The sequence below is a fragment of the Echeneis naucrates genome, chromosome 2, assembly GCF_900963305.1.
Source record: "Echeneis naucrates chromosome 2, fEcheNa1.1, whole genome shotgun sequence".
In the NCBI taxonomy this organism is placed as follows: Eukaryota; Metazoa; Chordata; class Actinopteri; order Carangiformes; family Echeneidae; genus Echeneis; species Echeneis naucrates.
In genome coordinates this window covers 1,225,671-1,243,513 of record NC_042512.1, presented here as the reverse complement: position 1 = coordinate 1,243,513, position 17,843 = coordinate 1,225,671, and the positions used below count along the sequence as shown (strand labels likewise).

Below are 17,843 nucleotides of genomic sequence, written 5' to 3'. Positions count from 1 at the left end.
ATACTTAAAATACACATGAAGGTCCATACAGAGGAGAAACCCTTCAGCTGTGATGTTTGTGGGAAAACATTTAAACTAAAGAAAAGCATTAAACCACATATGAGGGTCCATACAGAAGAGAAACCCTTCGGCTGTGATGTTTGTGGGAAAAGATTTAAACTAAAGAAACGCATTAAACCACATATGAAGGTCCATACAGAAGAGAAACACTTCAGCTGTGATGTTTTTGGGAAAAGATGATGAAAGAAAAGCCTTAAATTACACATGGAGGTCCATACAGAAGGGAAACCGTTTGGTTGTGACAACTGTCAAGAAAAAGACAGGATCTTTGCTGGTTGACCAAACGTAAACTGTAACTTGATTGGTCTTTGTTTTTTTTTTTTTGCTTTGCTTTGTTTTGGTTTTTTTTGTCCTCGCTCATTTGTGTTTGGGTCAGTGACATATATACCAGAAAAAGTTTTCTTTTTTTATATTTTGGTGTAAAATGAATATTTTCTAAATCATCACTCAATGTGAGACCTATGCCGTCGGTCTTACAACATATTTTCTACGTATTGTGATATTCTTTGCAATAAAATTCTAAAAATATTTGTGACTTTTGCTGATAATATTTTCTATGTATCCTGTGAAAGTTTTCAGATTCTACCATTCATAAAGGTACGTTATTTTCACGTGTAGCAGACTCTGGCTGGCAGAAATGAGATCCACAGGTCACAGTAAGGTCACGGGGATGCTCTTTCACTTCACTTCAACAGAAAACAGGAACTCCCTCAAAAAAATGAGGGACTTGTTTTTCATTTTTTCTTTATTTGACTGTATCTTTTATTTTCTCGCCGATGAGACAGGCAGGAAGTCGGGCTTTCAAAATGCAAGAGAATCCAGTTGGTTTTCAAAACAAAACTGCTGGCAGCGAGCGCGACGAATATGATTAGTCAGATCCAGAGAGAGTTCATTTCTATCACTCTGGTTAATGAGCTATTGAACTAAAATGAGCTAAAAATGCACTTGCTCTCCCCGTCGGGGAATCGAGCCCCAGTCTTCCACGTGAGAAGTGGAGATACTGTCCACTATACTAACTAAGAGCAAGAACGAGGAACATTATGTGGTGTGTGACTTTTGTGAAACCGCCATATGAAACCCCATAGACTTCAATACACTCTGACTTCATTTACAACAATAACACAAAGTTACAGTGATCAGTCCAGGGACATTTCTGTGTGTCTTTGTGCGCATGCGCTCATCCATTTGAAGCGAACGTGAGAGAGTGTGACGTATGCATCTGTGTCACATGAGAGATCAATGAAAGACAGGAAATGCCTTTGATCTCCAGTGACGTCACACAGTCTCGTTGTGGAGTTATTAGTTGTTGATGTTGTTTTGAAAAATCAGCATCAGTGAAACATTCATTCATACACGAGGACATCACGTATAATGTTGGAATAGAAAATCTTATTTTTTCTGTGTGTGCTCCTGAGAAAGAGGCTCAAATCCAAACCCAGGAGACAGAAGTTGAGTGAGTCAGTGAGGAAGAAGCTGCTCGTTCTCCTTCAACAGTTTGATCTGAGGAAAAGTCACTTCCTCAGATCATATGTACGGTAAAAAATTGCTGAATGTGACTTCTATTCTCTTTGCTCTCTTTTTCCACATTCAGTGTTAATTTACAAAAACAACATTAATTCTTGGAGCCATGTTTTCTTCAGATCTAACCCGGATCACTCCAATCAGAGACACTGATGGATTCTTGTGCATAAGGTCTTCTCTCTCTTTGTGAGATCAGTCAATTCATGAATCAACATTTCCCGAACTGAAGCACAGACTTGTGCTGTGAGAGCAGTAAGTGCTATTAGTTGGGGTAGTGTTGGTGATTTCAAATCAGCAAGTTTTATCAATGGTCGGGACATGGGGATTAAGAACATCTGAACGTCACAAATGTTGCCTTAACCTGAGCACTGACTTGTTAATAATCACAAGTTAGTGGTTGGGACTAGAATCTCAGTTCCTTTAACAGTCTTGATGACCTGCAGTATCAGACCCTGGCTGGGAAATGGCTGATTGTCCAATTAGCCAAGTTGGAATGATTAATCGAATTTCATTTGAATTATGCGAGCATCAGAAGCCTGAGTAGCTCAGTCGGTAGAGCATCAGACTTTTAATCTGAGGGTCCAGGGTTCAAGTCCCTGTTCAGGTGATGCATCTTCTTCCCTTCAGTGGTTCACATTATAGTCACAGCTGTTAGGCACAAACAGGAGGGGATCATCGGCATAGCAGTGAAAAGTAGTTCCAGTTCTGTTGTTGCTTCTGTCGGCAGAACTCAAAGGTATCTGGCATGACTACGTTTGTGTTTTGAGCTTCATTAACAGTGTGTACTCTATGGTGGAGGTCATGACTAAAAAGTGGGAGGAGTCTTTGATCTCTTTGATGTCATTAGAACCTTTGTGACATCACAGAATCAGCATCTCCTTTGATGGTTACTGATGGAACAGGAAAAGGTCAGATCCTGATATAATCTTGTGAATCCACAAGTATGCCTTTCTTTGTTTGTGTACCAACAGCCTGAGCTCTGGTTCTGACTTTGTTTTGATGAACCTCATTATTTACACACAGCACATTCAGGACATTAATGTAATTAATTTATTTTATGCTAAAGAAACTTTGATAAGAGTCATGATGGTCAGCCACGTATGTTGGGGGTATTTTAAGATCCAAAATACATCCCTGTACATCAGAGTGGTGCTGTGGTTTAGTTGGTCAAAGAGCCTTGTTGCTCAGGTCAGATGTTGTAGAAACAAACTACTTTTGGGTTTTCATCAGCTGTAGGTTACAACGATCATTTTGATGAACCTCATTATTTACACACAGCACATTCAGGACATTAATGTGACAGTTTATTATATGCTAAGATCCTGGGTTCAGTGTCTCATTGATAAAGTTTAAGGTTGTTCATTCATATAAGTTTCATTAAAAGGACACAGCACTCTCTCTGACCAGTCACTTAACTGCACAGTCTTCATGTCTCCCAGCAGTTCCTTGTTGCTAAAGTCAGATGTTGTAGAAAAAAAGTACTTCTGGGTTTTCATCAGCTGTAGGTTACAACGATCAATATTATAGATATGACAGACAGAGTTCTCAATGTTTTCCTGTTAATCAGTGCTGCTGAAAATCTCATGTTGTGTGTATAAACAGCAGAGGATGGTTTCGATCCATCGACCTCCAACATTATCCATCCAACATTAAGAACAGAACAGCTACACACAAACAAAATAATGATGAACAGCCCTTCAAGAAGGGGGACCAGAGGGTGTGTGCCAACTACAGGGTCATCATGAACCTCTGTTTTGGGTGGTGGTTGGATGTTATTGGTTTTTCTTAATCAATATCAAACTAAATAATGGCAATAAAGGTTAAATAAATAAAGGTTGCAGACCCCTGATCGAGGGGTATGATTCCGACTTTGGGTGCAAGAGGTTCTGTGTGTAAATCCCAGAGGAGCCCCTCATATGATGTGTCCACTGTCTGCAGTTCCACTATTCAAGTGTCAGTAAGTTAGACAACATGAATTCAGGAAGGCTTCTCTGACTTCAACAGGTTCTGTTCAATGTGCTCTAACTGCTTATAAATGTCTCACTGGATCAAAAGCTTTGAGCTACGATAGGCTATGTAATTATTTAAGATTGATTTGTAAAAATAAGCCAAAAAGTCACTTTCACACAGGCCGGTTAGCTCAGCTGGTTAGAGCGTGGTGCTAATAACGCCAAGGTCATGGGTTCAATCCCCATACTGGCCACAAGCAGCAGAACTTAATGTTGATATCTCCATATACTTCAATGCAGTCATTTCCTTTGTAAGTCCAACAATCCATGAGGGGAGAAAATTCATGGCACCCAGAGTGAGAAGCAAAATTGTCTTGTGTTTATCACACAAGTGTTATTTATGCACTCAAAAGTTTTACCTGTCGCAGGATCTCAGAAGCTAAAGCTGCCACACCATGCAGGGGATGTAGCTCAGTGATCAAGATGGATCCAGTCAAGTGCTGGTAGAGACGATGGAACAGACGATAAACTGACAACAGGACATTAAAGTCAGTCACACTCAGAGACCACGTGGCCTAAAGGATGAGTAGTCTTAACTTTGTGGTTGGTCAGAGGTGTATTACAGGTGAAGGGAATAAGCAATTTGAAATTTACTAAATATCTTTTTATCTCTCATTTCGGCTTTAACTTAAGAAGCAATGCCTGGTATAAAAGGCGTTCATGTAGAAGACATCGAATCTGTGATGTGTTACACTAAGTGACTTTAACTCCATAATTAAAAAACAAAGCTCAGGGATTGTCTTTAAAAGGATCCACAACAGCTGCTGAAACCTGGGATTGAAACAGGGACCTTTAAATCTTCAATCTAACGCTCTCCCAAATGAGCTATTTCAGCACAGCACACAGTAGAAATGACTTCTCATTATTGCTTCCATGACCTGGAAGTGGAACTAAAGGTGTGTCACTCTCACCGGCCTTGATAATGATAACTGAGCACCAGTGAGTGCTCTCCTCCTCTTAGATGAGTCCTAACAACAGCACTCAGCTGTGTCTCTCCCCAAATGGAAAACTTGGTCCATAAAAGGAAGTAAACGTTGTTGGCAGGATTCGAACCTGCGCGGGGAACCAGCAATGGATTTCTAGTCCATCGCCTTAACCACTCGGCCACAACAACCATGCACAGCAACGCTCCTGTGACTCAGCATTTTCCAGCCTGGATAGTTTTCTACTCAAAGGACAGGGCACCTTCTTGTTGTGAGGAAACACAGCTTTCAACCTTTGTGGAAGTGACACACAATTGTGAGGAGCACAAGCGTTGACTGACACAGACGTGGTTTTAGAGAAAAACTGCAGAGAAACTGGCAGCACTGATGCTGAGCTGCTTAAAGTGTCTGTCTTATAAACAGGACATCCTGCATTCAAACCCCATGAAATAAATCAAATTATATTATTTCAGTGTAATCACATGCACCTGCTGTCCTGGTGATTGAAGAATCCCCACTTTGGAAACTCAAAGCGACAGCAGCTGTTAGAGTCCTATCACATATCACAGAATGCACAGCTTGGACTACTGGCAGTGGTGGGATTCGAACCCACGCCTCTGAAGAGACTGGAGCCTAAATCCAGCGCCTTGGACCGCTCGGCCACACTACCATACATCTGTATAGAATAAGAACTAAGTAAAGGTTCTCTGATTTAAACAGGTTCATTTCAATGTTGTTGAGAGATGTGAATTTGAAGCCTTCACTGTGGGACTTTGGAGAAGTGGATGGTGAACAGAACATCCAGCATTAAGGGGCACATCCAGCCAAAATAGCTCAGTTTTAAATGTTCTGAGGGGGAGAACTTTTCAGTCATCAAAAATCTCACACAGAGCTTTGATAATACACTGCAACATTTCACTACAACATTTCGCGTCCACAGGGGTAGGGGTATCATCCCAGGTTCAAATCGTGGACGAGCCCTTAGTGTTATGTTGCCAACATCAGTGCCTGACCATCCTGACTCTTACCAAAGTTTGTCTCCTGTTAAAAAATGGTAATCACCAAATTTCCATCTGCTCCACACAGCAACAAACACAAAACTACTGTCTCTCTAGTCCAGAGACTGCAAACAAAAGCTGTAATACAGGAAGTGATGGCAGGACCATGATTGCCTTTGGAGCTTCATGAACAGCAAGCACTCTATGGTGGAGTTCATGAGAAAAAGTGGGAGGAGTCTTTGATCTCTGTGATGTCATTAGAACCTTTGTGACATCAGCATCTCCTTTGATGGTTACTGATGGAACAGGAAAAGGTCAGATGGGAGCGTTGCAGTTAAAAAGCTTTGTGAGCTCTTGACGTGTTTCGTGGCTTCGTTGGTCACATTTGCTCCCTTTGTGTCTGACAGAGATCCTGAACCTTCACATTGCTGGATGCACTCCTGTGATGTGTGTTGGCCAATTCATTTCAAATGTTTCTAAATCTGTCAGAAGGTCATTTCCCATCTGTGTTCTTTGATCTTATGGTTAGCAGTGTGGACTTTGAATCCAGTCATCTGAGTTCAAATCTCAGTGGAACCTCTGCCATCTGATTCAGTGTGATAGTGATTAAGAATAACACCCAAAATAGATGCTCACCGACCTCTGTGGTTAGGTAAAGGTCCAAAGAGGATGTAGATCAGTGGTAGATGTTCATCAAAACAAAAGGCCACTCAAAGCAGAACCGCTGCTCAGTCTAACATTCAGACCACATCTGTTTGACAACAAACATGACGAGGTGGCCGATGACTCTCTCCTTCATTGCTGATAGATACATTAATGTGAGCAGTTAACTATCCGTCTATTCACACACAGTCCAGGTCGCTGCATGCTGAGGTGGCAGAGTGTTTAAGGCGATGGACTGCTAATCTACTGTATCCTGTGTGTGGGTTCACATCTCATTGTCTTCTGTGTTCAGCTGTCCATGTTGCAGCCTGCTATTCTAGGTAGAGTAATCCTAAACGTCTGACTTCAGGTCCATATGTCAATCAAACCTGTTGAAGTTTAATTCAAAGGTTATCTGGATGTGTTGTATCTGCTTTCAGAGTTGTTGTCAGGTCATTAAGATTAATTTTCAATGCATGACTTTAGCTCTTTGGAGATACGGCAACAAGAGAAGGCCAAAATAAGGAGCTTACAATTCCAATACCAGTTAGTCAGCAAAATATGATGAGCCAAGTCCACTGTGACAAATATTTTCTTTAGCATAAAATAAACTGTCACATTAATGTCCTGAATGTGCTGTGTGTAAATAATGAGATCCTGGGTTCAAATCCAAGCAGTGCCTTGCTCCTAATGTTAGATGTTGTGGATAGAAAGGACTCATACATGGAGAGCACAAAATATAAAATACATTTGTCCCCAAAATACACATTACAGCAGTAGAGGTGAAAGGAAAAGCAGCTTCCATCAGAGGTGGGATTTGAACCCACGCATCAAGGGGGAAAATGCAGAAAGATAAACATGAGCACACACTGAATGTTCCTTTACATTATGAGACATGACTTCAGCTGGAAAATGTCAGGAGTTTTTCAAGCAGCACTGATTTACAGGAAACGACGAACATTGGATCGTGAACAGCTAGCTGTTGCTAAAAAGCTGTTAGCAGAGGATGGTTTCGATCCATCGACCTCTGGGTTATGGGCCCAGCACGCTTCTGCTGCACCACTCTGCTGTAAACCACCCCAGATGGGAATCGAACCCACAATCCCTGGCTTAGGAGGCCAGTGCCTTATCCATTAGGCCACTGGGGCACAAAAAAAAATTGGGAGGAGCCTTTGATCTCTGTGATGTCATTAGAACCTTTGTGACATCACAGAATCAGCATTTCCTTTGATGGTTACTGATGGAACAGGAATGGACGCGAAATGGTACCGTTTGTTTGCGCTGTAAAAATTCTTATTTGTGCTGCTACGGTTTTATCGATGTTAGACATTTTAATTTCTGGTGATGAAGTCACACAGCCCCCCATGTTCTCCGAATGGACCCAAAGTGCAGTTGTCACCAAATTTATCAAACAGTAATGTCAGATGTCAGATGTCAGTAATGTAAGATGTTCAATCTTAAATAATTACATAGCCTATCGTAGCTCAAAGCTTTTGATCCAGTGAGACATTTATAAGCAGTTAGTTCCATTAGGCCACTGGGACAGATATTTAATATCTCCAAGAAGCGAGAATAGGTTAGGAAGGATACTAAATGTTGTAGTGTATGATCAATGCTCAGAAAACGTTTGACTACATTTTAAATGCCATAAATGTCCTGCTGTCAATGGCTCGTTGGTCTAGGGGTATGATTCTCGCTTCAGGTGCGAGAGGTCTGACTGGAACTTTTCCTGTTGCAGCCTGCTATTCCTGCTAGAATTATCCTAAATATCTGCCTTTAAGGACATCGTGAACTAGCAGACAATTGGTCACCTGCCAAGATAAAAATATATATAATCATGCTGTGCACGTGCAAATGAAGATCATTATATGCATCATAATCATGGACCAGTAAAGATGGTGACAGATAGAACATCATGTTATGTCAGCACCACAAAAGTAGTACAAAGCAGTACCAAGATGTACAGAGGATCTGAAAATATTGTAAAGTAAGTGGGTGACCATCATCTAACCCTCCTACCAAAGTTTGTCTCCTGTGAAAAGCAGTCAATCACCAATATCCCTTCTCCTCAGCACAGCATGAGCCACAAAACTACCATTGATCTTGCTTCAGTTGCCAAGATACTGCAACTAACAACCAGACAGCAAACCTCACACAGCTCCATAGTGGAACGGTTAGCACCCTTATTGACTGAAAGGCAACAGATGGGCTCGTCCGGGATTTGAACCCGGGACCTCTCGCACCCTAAGCGAGAATCATACCCCTAGACCAACGAGCCATGTGGGCTGTGGAGGTCAGGACAAAAAAGTGGGAGGAGTCTTTCATCCCTTTGATGTCATTCGAACCTTTGTGACATCACAGAATCAGCATCTCCTTTGATGGTTACTGATGGAACATTTGTGGCGTTTTTTTTTTTTTTTTTTTTTTTTCATTATTGACACACAGCACATTCAGGACATTAATGTGACAGTTTATTATATGCTAAAGAAACTTTTGGTAAGAGTGACGATGGTCAGCCACATATGTTGGGGGTATTTTCAGATCCAAAATACATCCTTGTACATCAGAGTGGTGCTGCTACGGAGTGTTGCATCAGTGGCCACCATCACTTCAAGTAACCCAAATGGGAAAGATCCTTATTGACAGCATTGTTGCGCTTTGCTACATCTGAACTAAAGATACAAATAAAATAATCTAAATTGGCTTTTCTGATTTGGCTGATCTGAATAGGTTTAACGTCTTGCTTGGGAATCAACCTGCAAAACTGCCCCCATGTTCTGGAAGGGTAGATGTTGCATACTGCGTCAAGATGATCTGCCAGTGAGACGGCCTGAAAAATAAAACACATGGTGTTAAAGATTTCTTTGTGAGGTCAATAGCACAGCTTCTTAAGTCACAATCTGTGGAACATGCAAAACAACTTCTACGTACCATCGCGACTGACTCTGACTCTTCTGAAGCACCAGCATCAGTGGAAGTTCAAAAAAATGAAAAATGGGCTCTTTTTCAAACATGAAAGGCCAGTGAGCTCAGCTGGTTAGAGCGTGGTGCTAATAACGCCAAGGTCATGGGTTCAATCCCCATACTGGCCACAAGCAGCCTCTCAGAAGTTGATGTTGTTCTCTCCATAGACTTCAATGCAGTCTGAAGTCTTTTTCCAACCAGTGGAACTGCCCCCTGGTGGTCATTAGAAGTGCTGCTTAACTTAGCAGATACAACAATAACACAAAGTTACAATGATCAGAGCAAAGACTGCAGATTGATCATTTCCTTTATAAGTCCAACAATCCATGAGGGGAGAAAAATTCATGGCACCCAGAGTGAGAAGCAAACCCCAAAACTAAGGAGCACAAATGCACATTGCATTTATCATACAAGACAAAAACACTTTTATTGGTTATTTATGCACGCAAAAGTTTTACCTGTCGCATGATATCAGAAGCTAAAGCTGCCACACCATGCAGGGGATGTAGCTCAGTGATCAAGATGGATCCAGTCAAGTGCTGGTAGAGACGATGGAACAGACGATAAACTGACAACAGGACATTAAAATCAGCCACACTCAGAGACCACGTGGCCTAAAGGATGAGTAGTCTGCCTTTGGATCAGAAGGCTGTGGGTTGGAGTCCCTTTGTGGTTGGTCAGAGGTGTATTACAGGTGAAGGGAATAAACAATTTGAAATTTACTAAATATCTTTTTATCTCTCATTTCGGCTTTAACTTAAGAAACAATGCCTGGTAACGTGGGTAGAAGATAATATAATACATAATTAAAAAACAAAACTCTGTCTTCTGCTCTATAAGACATTACTGGGACAAGATTCCATCACCTTTGAAATGATTCAGTTGCCTTTGAAGTGACTGTGATGTCATTGGTTCCCCATAATTCCATGTAAATACCAGCTGGCAGACAGAGTCACATCACAGTACATGCACAGGAGAATTACAGCGAAGCACACTGACAAACACAAACATCATGCCAAAGAGGATGAAGATCGCACATGGAGGCCAAAATAACGGCAACGCAGCAGAAGAAGGCCTGCTGAGGGAAAATGAAATGATAAAAAAAAACAAGTGAACTAGTTGTTGTGGCTGTGTTGAGCAGATGGAAATTTGGTGATTGCCCTTTTCGTAGAACATTGTTTATTATTTGATCACTGCCTGAGCAGAGGATGGTTTCCATCATCCACCTCTGGGTTTTGGGCCCAGCACTCTTCCACTGCTCCACTCTCCTTACAGGTGATGTTACCAACCTGTGATCTTGATGATGATGATTTGTTTACTTTGTGCATCAAATCTTAAAAAAAAAAAAAAAATCCATCAATGACGGAGAATTCTCGGTTAATGCAAGCCCTGGTGGATTTGGCCATGCATCACAGAGTTTAAATGGAGGAGAGTTGAGTTTAAGCAAGTTTTGCAATTTAAAAATGAAGAAGTCTAAATATATCAACTCCCTTCCTTCTTCTGCACTGTTATGTTCTAATATGTCTCTGACTCCACCTTAAACTTTGCTGTCTTACTGTGCTATGCAACATGACAACGGGCTCGTCCGGGATTTGAACCCGGGACCTCTCGCACCCGAAGCGAGAATAATACCCCTAGACCAACGAGCCTTGTACAGCAGGAGATTTATGGAATTTAAAATGTTCTGAGGGGGAGAACTTTTCGGTCATCAAAAATCTCACACAGAGCATTGATCATACACTACAACATTTGGTGCCCACACACTCCCTGGTGGTCTAGTGGCTAGGATTCGGCGCTCTCACTGCCGCGGCCCGGGTTCGATTCCCGGTCAGGGAAAACATTTTTACTGAAAAATACAGGTGATTGACCCCAGAACATAAATATGTCATCATGCACCTGGGGGGTATTTCAGGTAGGAGTTTCAACAAACTTTGAGTCTATCCCTGAACTCTGAGTTGACTTACTCTGAGATGAGAAACTCTAAGTATCTGGTTCCAGAACAGCTGATCTTAGTTGGTTCAATCAACTCTGAGTATGTTCACCTTGAGTTGCGCACATGCACAACCTCTAGCACAGCCATCATCAATGGAGTCCCGTCATGATGACAACCAAGAAAAAAAGATCCAGTTATTTCAACCCAGTGGAGTTGGAGGTCTTAATGCAGGCCCATGGAGAGGATGAGCATGTTTCGCCAAAAATGTAACACAGCTGCAGCAGCAGAGGAGAAACAGCATGAGAAGAAATTACTACCTGAGTCAACGTCAACATCTGGGGTGGTTTACAGCAGAGTGGTGCAGTGGCAGCGTGCTGGGCCCATAACCCAGAGGTTGATGGGTTGAAACCATCCTCTGCTAACGGCTTTTTAGCAACAGCTAGCTGTTCACTATCCAAAGTTTGTTGTATTTGAAGATGACATCATTACAATAGTAACAATGCCATACTGAAGCTGCACTAGTTGAAGAGGGAAGATCTTCAGTCTTGAAAACAAACTTCAGTATTAATCTTGCTTGTTTTAACTCCCAGCAGTTTTCCTCAGCAGTGGAAGTAAAGCAGATTTCAACTGTTGTTTTAGTGCCGAGTACCCAGTCTGCCTCCTTCGATCTATTGAAAAGTTGACATGTCAGTTAACCAGCTCCAGTCTGGTCAGACCAGTTTCCAAAACCAGCTCACTTGAGTGTTGAGATTATGTTCAAGTCCCAGCTGAGGATAGACACAACTATCACATCTTCAGGTGACAACAAACATGATGAGGTGGCCGAGTGGTTACACACACACACACACACACACACACACACACTGAATTCCTTTACATTATGAAACATGACTTTAGCTGGAAAGTGAGTTTTTCAAGCAGCACTTAAATCATTCAGCCTGTTTCTTTAAGAATGACGGCTTCATAAGCATTCAACATTCAACATTCATACATGATGCTAGGGTTCAAATCCCACTTCTGACAGAAGCTGCTTTTCTTTCACCTCTTCTGCTCTAAGGTGTATTTTGGGTACAAATGTATTTTGTGCTTTCCATGTATGAGCCCTTTCTATCTACAACATCTTATATTAGGAGCAAGACTCTGAAGTACTCTGAAGTTCATGTATATGCAGAGGATCTGGTGATGGAAGTGTAATGTGTATACTGCAGCTGAGGTTGATGGTAAAGTGGTTTGTTTTAATGTAGGACTCTGCATCTACCTGAACCTGTTTGACTGCAGATGTGCATTTTCATTTGGACCCCAGGAAGAGTAGCTGCTGCCTCAGTGACAGCTAACAGGGATCCTAACAAGTGATAAACAATAAACAGCTGTTTCCAATCATCATTACTGCAGCAGGCAGCACTCTATGGTGGAGGTCATGAGAAAAAGTGGGAGGAGTCTTTGATCTCTTTGATGTCATTAGAGCCTTTGTGACATCACAGAATCAGCATCTCCTTTGATGGTTACTGATGGAACAGGAAAAGGTCAGATCCTGATATAATCTTGTGAATCCACAAGTATGCCTTTCTTTGTTTGTGTACCAACAGCCTGAGCTCTGGTTCTGACTTTGTTTTGATGACTTGTTATTTTAATCAAATTATGTACTAGACCGTAACTTCATTGTGAAGTTTTGACGTGAGTTAAAAAAAGAGGCCAAAACATTAGAGAAGTTCATTCTCTGTTTGTTTGTCAGATCAACAGCAGGCTGCCATGCACAGTTCATCACTTTGATTTTCATTCCTTCTTGAAATCTTTATTTTTATCATTTGATATGTTTTGCTGGGTTTCAACTCCCGAACGCTTTTAGCTACAGAAAGAACAAGAGCAGTTGCACCGCTAATGAAAGCAGATTCAGATTATTTTATTTGTATCTTTAACTCAGATGTCGGTCCTCACTTCAGTAACTCAAAGTGATGGTAGCCACTGGTGGAACACTATATTCATAAGAACTTTAGATTTAAACACTTCAAGATTATACTGTAGAGTGCAAAGCTTGGCAGTGGTGGGATTCGAACCCACGCCTCTGAAGAGACTGGAACCTAAATCCAGCGCCTTGGACCGCTCGGCCACACTACCACATGTCACTCCTAGCTTGCCTGCAATAATGCCACATGTTTCTGACCCCTGAAAGTTGCATCTAAATGTTTGGAGCAGAGAATGGCAGAAAGATGTCCTTGAAACGTCCTGGACACACAAACAATCAGCGTGCAGCATCCAACCTCACAAACTCTCAAGTCCAGCTTCTTTGTATCTTGGTGTATAGTGATGGGATGGTTCTATATTCCCACAGAACATCCCTGGGAACCCGGACACACACCTTCTCATGACTCTTACCAAAGTTTATCTCCTGTACAAAGCGGTCAACCGAATTTCCATCTGCTCAACTCAGGTCAAAGCTGTAATATGATTGTTTGTGGGTGTTTTTGAATTTTTGGATGTCAGATCTTTGTAGTCCATAAAGAAAGGATGAGCTAGCATTAACTTTTCTGTTTCCTCATCAGAGACTGGCAGCTGGACATATGTCAGGATGGCCGAGTGGTCTAAGGCGCCAGACTTAAGTTACGCTACTTCCTGTGAAGTGGGGAATTCTGGTCTCTGAATGGAGGCGTGGGTTCGAACCCCACTCCTGACAACTTTTTGTGGATGAAAAATCTGCATAAAATGGGAATATGATTGCTTGACAATCAAGGGTTAGGACTGAAAACTCTAAAGCCTCCGGCTCCCTGTGGTAGAAATGGACAGCAGTTGTTGGACTAAATATAACTTGATTTGTTTTAAAGCGGCCTTTTCTCAAAGACAGACAAGCTCTTGCAGCTAATGGCTCGTTGGTCTAGGGGTATGATTCTCGCTTTGGGTGCGAGAGGTCCTTGGTTCTAAATGCCGGACGAGCCCTTAGTGTTACGCTGCTAATATCATTGCCTGACCATCATGACTCTTCCCAAAGTTTGTCTTCTGTTAAAAAAGGGCACTCACCAAGTTCCCATCTGCGTAACACAGCAACCAACACTAAACTGCTGTTTCTCGAGTCCAGAGACTGCAAGCAAAAGCTGTAATGCAGGAAGTGATGGCAGCACCATGGTTGCCTTTTGAGCTTCATTAACAGTGTGCACTCCATGGTGGAGTTCATGAGAAAAAATGGGAGGAGTCTTTGATCTCTGTGATGTCATTAGAACCTTTGTGACATCACAGAATCAGCATCTCCTTTGCTTACAAGCCCAGCTGTTGCCTTGCAGTCGTCAGGAGAGCTAACCCTTATGATATGGAGCTGTGTGAGGTTGACTGGTTGTGTTATTTGTAGTATCTTGTAAAGTGAAGCAACAGTAACTTTGTGGCTCATGCTGTGCTGCGGAGAAGGGAAATTGGTGTTTTAGCTGTCGCAGGAGCTCAGAAGCTGTCTGACAGTAGCTGCTAGATTTAAAATCATATCACAGAGTGCCCAGCTTGGGCTACTGGCAGTGGTGGGATTCAAACCCACGCCTCTGAAGAGACAACGTGCGACATTATCAACAACGGAGATGACGGGGATTGAATCGGGGCTTCATACATGCAAAGCATGCGCTCTACCACTGAGCTACATCCCCTGTGTGCTGTGGTAGCTTTAGCAGTTTTTACAAAGGTCACAAAGGTTTTAATGACATACACAATAAAGTCCTCTGTGTGCACTCCAGAGTAGAGTGCACTCTGTTAATGAAGCTCAAAAGGCAGTCATGGTCCTGACATGGTGCCGACAGAAGCGACTGGAACTATTTGGACTGAACTGGATTTGAAACCTTCACTGTTGGACTTTGGAGAAGTGGGTGGTGAACATCCATCCAGTGGTAGTGTGGTCGAGCGGTCCAAGGCGCTGGATTAAGGCTCCAGTCTCTTCGGAGGTTTTAATCCCACCACTGCCAGTTCATTTCTTGTCAATGAAAACTAATGTCAATGAAAAATGACAGAAGGCAGTGAAAGATAATACCAACACCAGGTGGGCTGAAAGGAGAAACATCACAGACAGTCTGTGATGTTTCACAGGAAGTGATGGTTTTCATCAGTATGTTTCAGTGATGAGCAGGAACTCCACTGAGAGTATGATTCTCGCTTCGGGTGTGAGAGGTCCCGGGTTCAAATCCCGGACGAGCCCGTTGTCATGTTGCATAGCATGTTTATTACACAGTAATGTTTAAGGTGGAATCACAGACATATTAGAACATAACAACAGTGTACCTGCTCTAAGACTCTTCACGACTTTTTAAGGATGTTCTGGTTTCTTGTTGTGAATGAAGATGAAGACGCACATAGAACTCCCATCACATCGGAATTTGACGCCAGGGGAAACATTTGGGGTCATCAGATTTTTACAGAACAGCATCAACAACTAACATGCATACGTCACACTCTCACATTCACTTCAAATGGATGTGTACCTTGCTGCAGTATCTGGACAAGAGAAAAAGAAAAAAAATATTCTCCTTCGAGCCAGATTTGAGCCAGCAACCGAAAGATTTTAATAACCAGCCTCTACAGTCCTTCGTTCTACCAACTGAGCTATCTCAAGGTTGTCACAGTTTCGCAAGTCTGTGCGACTCTGTGGCGCAATGGTAGCGCGTCTGACTCCAGATCAGAAGGTTGCGTGTTCAACTCACGTCAGGGTCAGATCATCTGTTTGCACTTTTGGTAAACCCTCACATACTCTGTGGTGCAGCAAGAAGTGTTTTTCTGATGATCCATTTCATTTCTTCACATCACAGACAATTTTAGAATTCCAGGAGGACTATTGGACTATCATTCACAAGACATTAGAGAACTTCATTCACAGTTTGTTTTTCCACAGAGGAAGTGAAGTCACACACCACATGATGTTTCTCTTTCCTGCTCCTCATTAATATAGTGGACAGTATCTCTGCCTGTCACACAGAAGACGTCAAACTACTGATGCACCGATATGAAAATTTTCCCCCGATACCGTTATCAATATCTGTTAAAAACATTTTCCCTGACCGGGAATCGAACCCGGGCCGCGGCGGTGAGAGCGCCGAATCCTAGCCACTAGACCATCAGGGAATGTGCTGACACTAAATGTTGTAGTGTGTGAGATTTTTGATGACTGAAAAGTTCTCCGCCTCAGAACATTTTAAATGCATTTTCATTTTGTGTGTAGCAGAAGGAAATTTGGTGACCACTTTTCACAGGTGACAAAAATTGTTAAGAATCATAACTCTGCATATACATGTACTTCCGAGTGGTGCTGTGGCTTAGCTGGTCAAAGCACCTGTCTTGTAAACAGGAGATCCTGGGTTCAAATCCCAGCAGTGCCTTGCACCTAATGTTAGATGTTATAGATATAACAGACATCAACATGTAGAAATGTTGCTACGCCATCCTTGGAAAATGGGAACAACCTGTATTTGTCCACGCTACACGTGTGAAGAAATGCAAATTTTGAGCCTCTGTGCCATCTAATCAGGCAGTCTTTGCGTATTGTGGACTCACTTTGATGGGCAAATATGTACCGACGAGGATGGGATTCCAACCCACGCGTGCAGAGCACAATGGATTAGCAGTCCATCGCCTTAACCACTCGACCACCTCGTCCTGTTAACGTTTACCTGAAGATGGGGTCTGAAGACGGTCTTTAGCCTGAGTAGTGTTTCTGCTTTGAGTGGCCTTTTTTTTGATGAACATCTACCACTGATCTACATCTTCTTTGGACCTTTACCGAACCACAGAGGCTCTGAGCTGCTGCAGCAGGTGAAAAGGGAAACCGTCTGATTTGAACCTGCGCGGGGAAACCCCAATGGATTTCTAATCCATCACCTTAACCACTTGGCCACAACAGCCATGCACAGCAAAGCTCCTGTGACTCAGCATTTTCCAGCCTGGATAGTTTTCTACCCAAAGGACAGGGCACCTTCTTGTTGTGAGGAAGCACAGCTTTCAACCTTTGTGGAAGTGACACACAATTGTGAGGAGCACAAGCGTTGACTGACACAGACGTGGTTTTAGAAAAAAAGCTGCAGAGAAACTGGCAGCACTGATGCTGAGCTGCTTAAAGTGTCTGTCTTAGAAACAGAACATCCTGCATTCAAACCCCAGCAGTGCTTCACTCTCAGTTGAGTTTGCAGTGCATTTGCAGTGATATTTTTTTTTTTACTGCATTTGCAGTGAACTTTTGCACTGCTTTTGCCATGGCAGACAATCTGTGATGTCAGATGATCTATGATGTCAGAAGGTCTGTGATGTCAGATGATTAAAAAGACATTTTATACTGAATTGAACCTTTAATTCTTAATTCTTAATTCTGATTCATTTGACTTTGTCTGTTGTTTCTGCATTGTTGTTCAGTCAGATCAACAGCAGGCTGCCATCCACAGTTCATCACTTTTCATTCCTTCTTCAAATCTTTATTTTTATCATTTGATATGTTTTGCTGGGTTTCAACTTTTAGCTACAGAAAGAACAAGAGCAGTCGCACCGCTAATAAAAGCATTTTTAGATTATTTTATTTGTATCTTTAGCTCAGATGTAGGTCCCCACTTCAGTAATTCATAGTGATGGTAGCCACGGGTGGAACACTATATTCATAAGAGCTTTAGATTTAAACACTTCAAGATTATACTGTGGAGTGCAAAGCTTGGCAGTGGTGGGATTCGAACCCACGCCTCTGAAGAGACTGGAGCCTAAATCCAGCACCTTGGACCACTCCGCCACACTACCACATGTCCCGCCTAGCTTGCCTGCAATAATGCCACATGTTTCTGACCCCTGAAAGTTG

General features: G+C 42.3%; 17 non-coding genes across 17 annotated transcripts; 7 read left to right on the top strand and 10 right to left on the bottom strand.

The window, feature by feature from the left end:
• Positions 1 to 2,115: 2,115 nt before the first annotated feature.
• trnak-uuu (transfer RNA lysine (anticodon UUU)) lies at positions 2,116 to 2,188 on the top strand. The gene has a single exon. It is a non-coding gene; the product is annotated as a tRNA-Lys (tRNA).
• Positions 2,189 to 3,710: 1,522 nt separating this feature from the next.
• Positions 3,711 to 3,784, top strand: trnai-aau (transfer RNA isoleucine (anticodon AAU)). Its single transcript has one exon. It is a non-coding gene; the product is annotated as a tRNA-Ile (tRNA).
• A 568-nt stretch (positions 3,785 to 4,352) lies between these two features.
• trnaf-gaa (transfer RNA phenylalanine (anticodon GAA)) lies at positions 4,353 to 4,425 on the bottom strand. Its single transcript has one exon. It is a non-coding gene; the product is annotated as a tRNA-Phe (tRNA).
• A 197-nt stretch (positions 4,426 to 4,622) lies between these two features.
• trnas-aga (transfer RNA serine (anticodon AGA)) lies at positions 4,623 to 4,704 on the bottom strand. Its single transcript has one exon. It is a non-coding gene; the product is annotated as a tRNA-Ser (tRNA).
• A 397-nt stretch (positions 4,705 to 5,101) lies between these two features.
• trnal-uag (transfer RNA leucine (anticodon UAG)) lies at positions 5,102 to 5,183 on the bottom strand. The gene has a single exon. It is a non-coding gene; the product is annotated as a tRNA-Leu (tRNA).
• Positions 5,184 to 7,228: 2,045 nt separating this feature from the next.
• Positions 7,229 to 7,301, bottom strand: trnar-ccu (transfer RNA arginine (anticodon CCU)). The gene has a single exon. It is a non-coding gene; the product is annotated as a tRNA-Arg (tRNA).
• Positions 7,302 to 8,359: 1,058 nt separating this feature from the next.
• trnap-agg (transfer RNA proline (anticodon AGG)) lies at positions 8,360 to 8,431 on the bottom strand. The gene has a single exon. It is a non-coding gene; the product is annotated as a tRNA-Pro (tRNA).
• A 740-nt stretch (positions 8,432 to 9,171) lies between these two features.
• trnai-aau (transfer RNA isoleucine (anticodon AAU)) lies at positions 9,172 to 9,245 on the top strand. The gene has a single exon. It is a non-coding gene; the product is annotated as a tRNA-Ile (tRNA).
• A 1,449-nt stretch (positions 9,246 to 10,694) lies between these two features.
• Positions 10,695 to 10,766, bottom strand: trnap-cgg (transfer RNA proline (anticodon CGG)). The gene has a single exon. It is a non-coding gene; the product is annotated as a tRNA-Pro (tRNA).
• A 115-nt stretch (positions 10,767 to 10,881) lies between these two features.
• On the top strand, positions 10,882 to 10,953 carry trnae-cuc (transfer RNA glutamic acid (anticodon CUC)). Its single transcript has one exon. It is a non-coding gene; the product is annotated as a tRNA-Glu (tRNA).
• A 2,130-nt stretch (positions 10,954 to 13,083) lies between these two features.
• On the bottom strand, positions 13,084 to 13,165 carry trnal-uag (transfer RNA leucine (anticodon UAG)). The gene has a single exon. It is a non-coding gene; the product is annotated as a tRNA-Leu (tRNA).
• A 445-nt stretch (positions 13,166 to 13,610) lies between these two features.
• trnal-uaa (transfer RNA leucine (anticodon UAA)) lies at positions 13,611 to 13,721 on the top strand. The gene is made up of 2 exons: positions 13,611 to 13,648; positions 13,676 to 13,721. It is a non-coding gene; the product is annotated as a tRNA-Leu (tRNA).
• A 1,931-nt stretch (positions 13,722 to 15,652) lies between these two features.
• Positions 15,653 to 15,724, top strand: trnaw-cca (transfer RNA tryptophan (anticodon CCA)). Its single transcript has one exon. It is a non-coding gene; the product is annotated as a tRNA-Trp (tRNA).
• A 336-nt stretch (positions 15,725 to 16,060) lies between these two features.
• trnae-cuc (transfer RNA glutamic acid (anticodon CUC)) lies at positions 16,061 to 16,132 on the bottom strand. The gene has a single exon. It is a non-coding gene; the product is annotated as a tRNA-Glu (tRNA).
• A 180-nt stretch (positions 16,133 to 16,312) lies between these two features.
• On the top strand, positions 16,313 to 16,386 carry trnat-ugu (transfer RNA threonine (anticodon UGU)). The gene has a single exon. It is a non-coding gene; the product is annotated as a tRNA-Thr (tRNA).
• A 195-nt stretch (positions 16,387 to 16,581) lies between these two features.
• trnas-gcu (transfer RNA serine (anticodon GCU)) lies at positions 16,582 to 16,663 on the bottom strand. Its single transcript has one exon. It is a non-coding gene; the product is annotated as a tRNA-Ser (tRNA).
• Positions 16,664 to 17,703: 1,040 nt separating this feature from the next.
• trnal-uag (transfer RNA leucine (anticodon UAG)) lies at positions 17,704 to 17,785 on the bottom strand. Its single transcript has one exon. It is a non-coding gene; the product is annotated as a tRNA-Leu (tRNA).
• Positions 17,786 to 17,843: the final 58 nt, after the last annotated feature.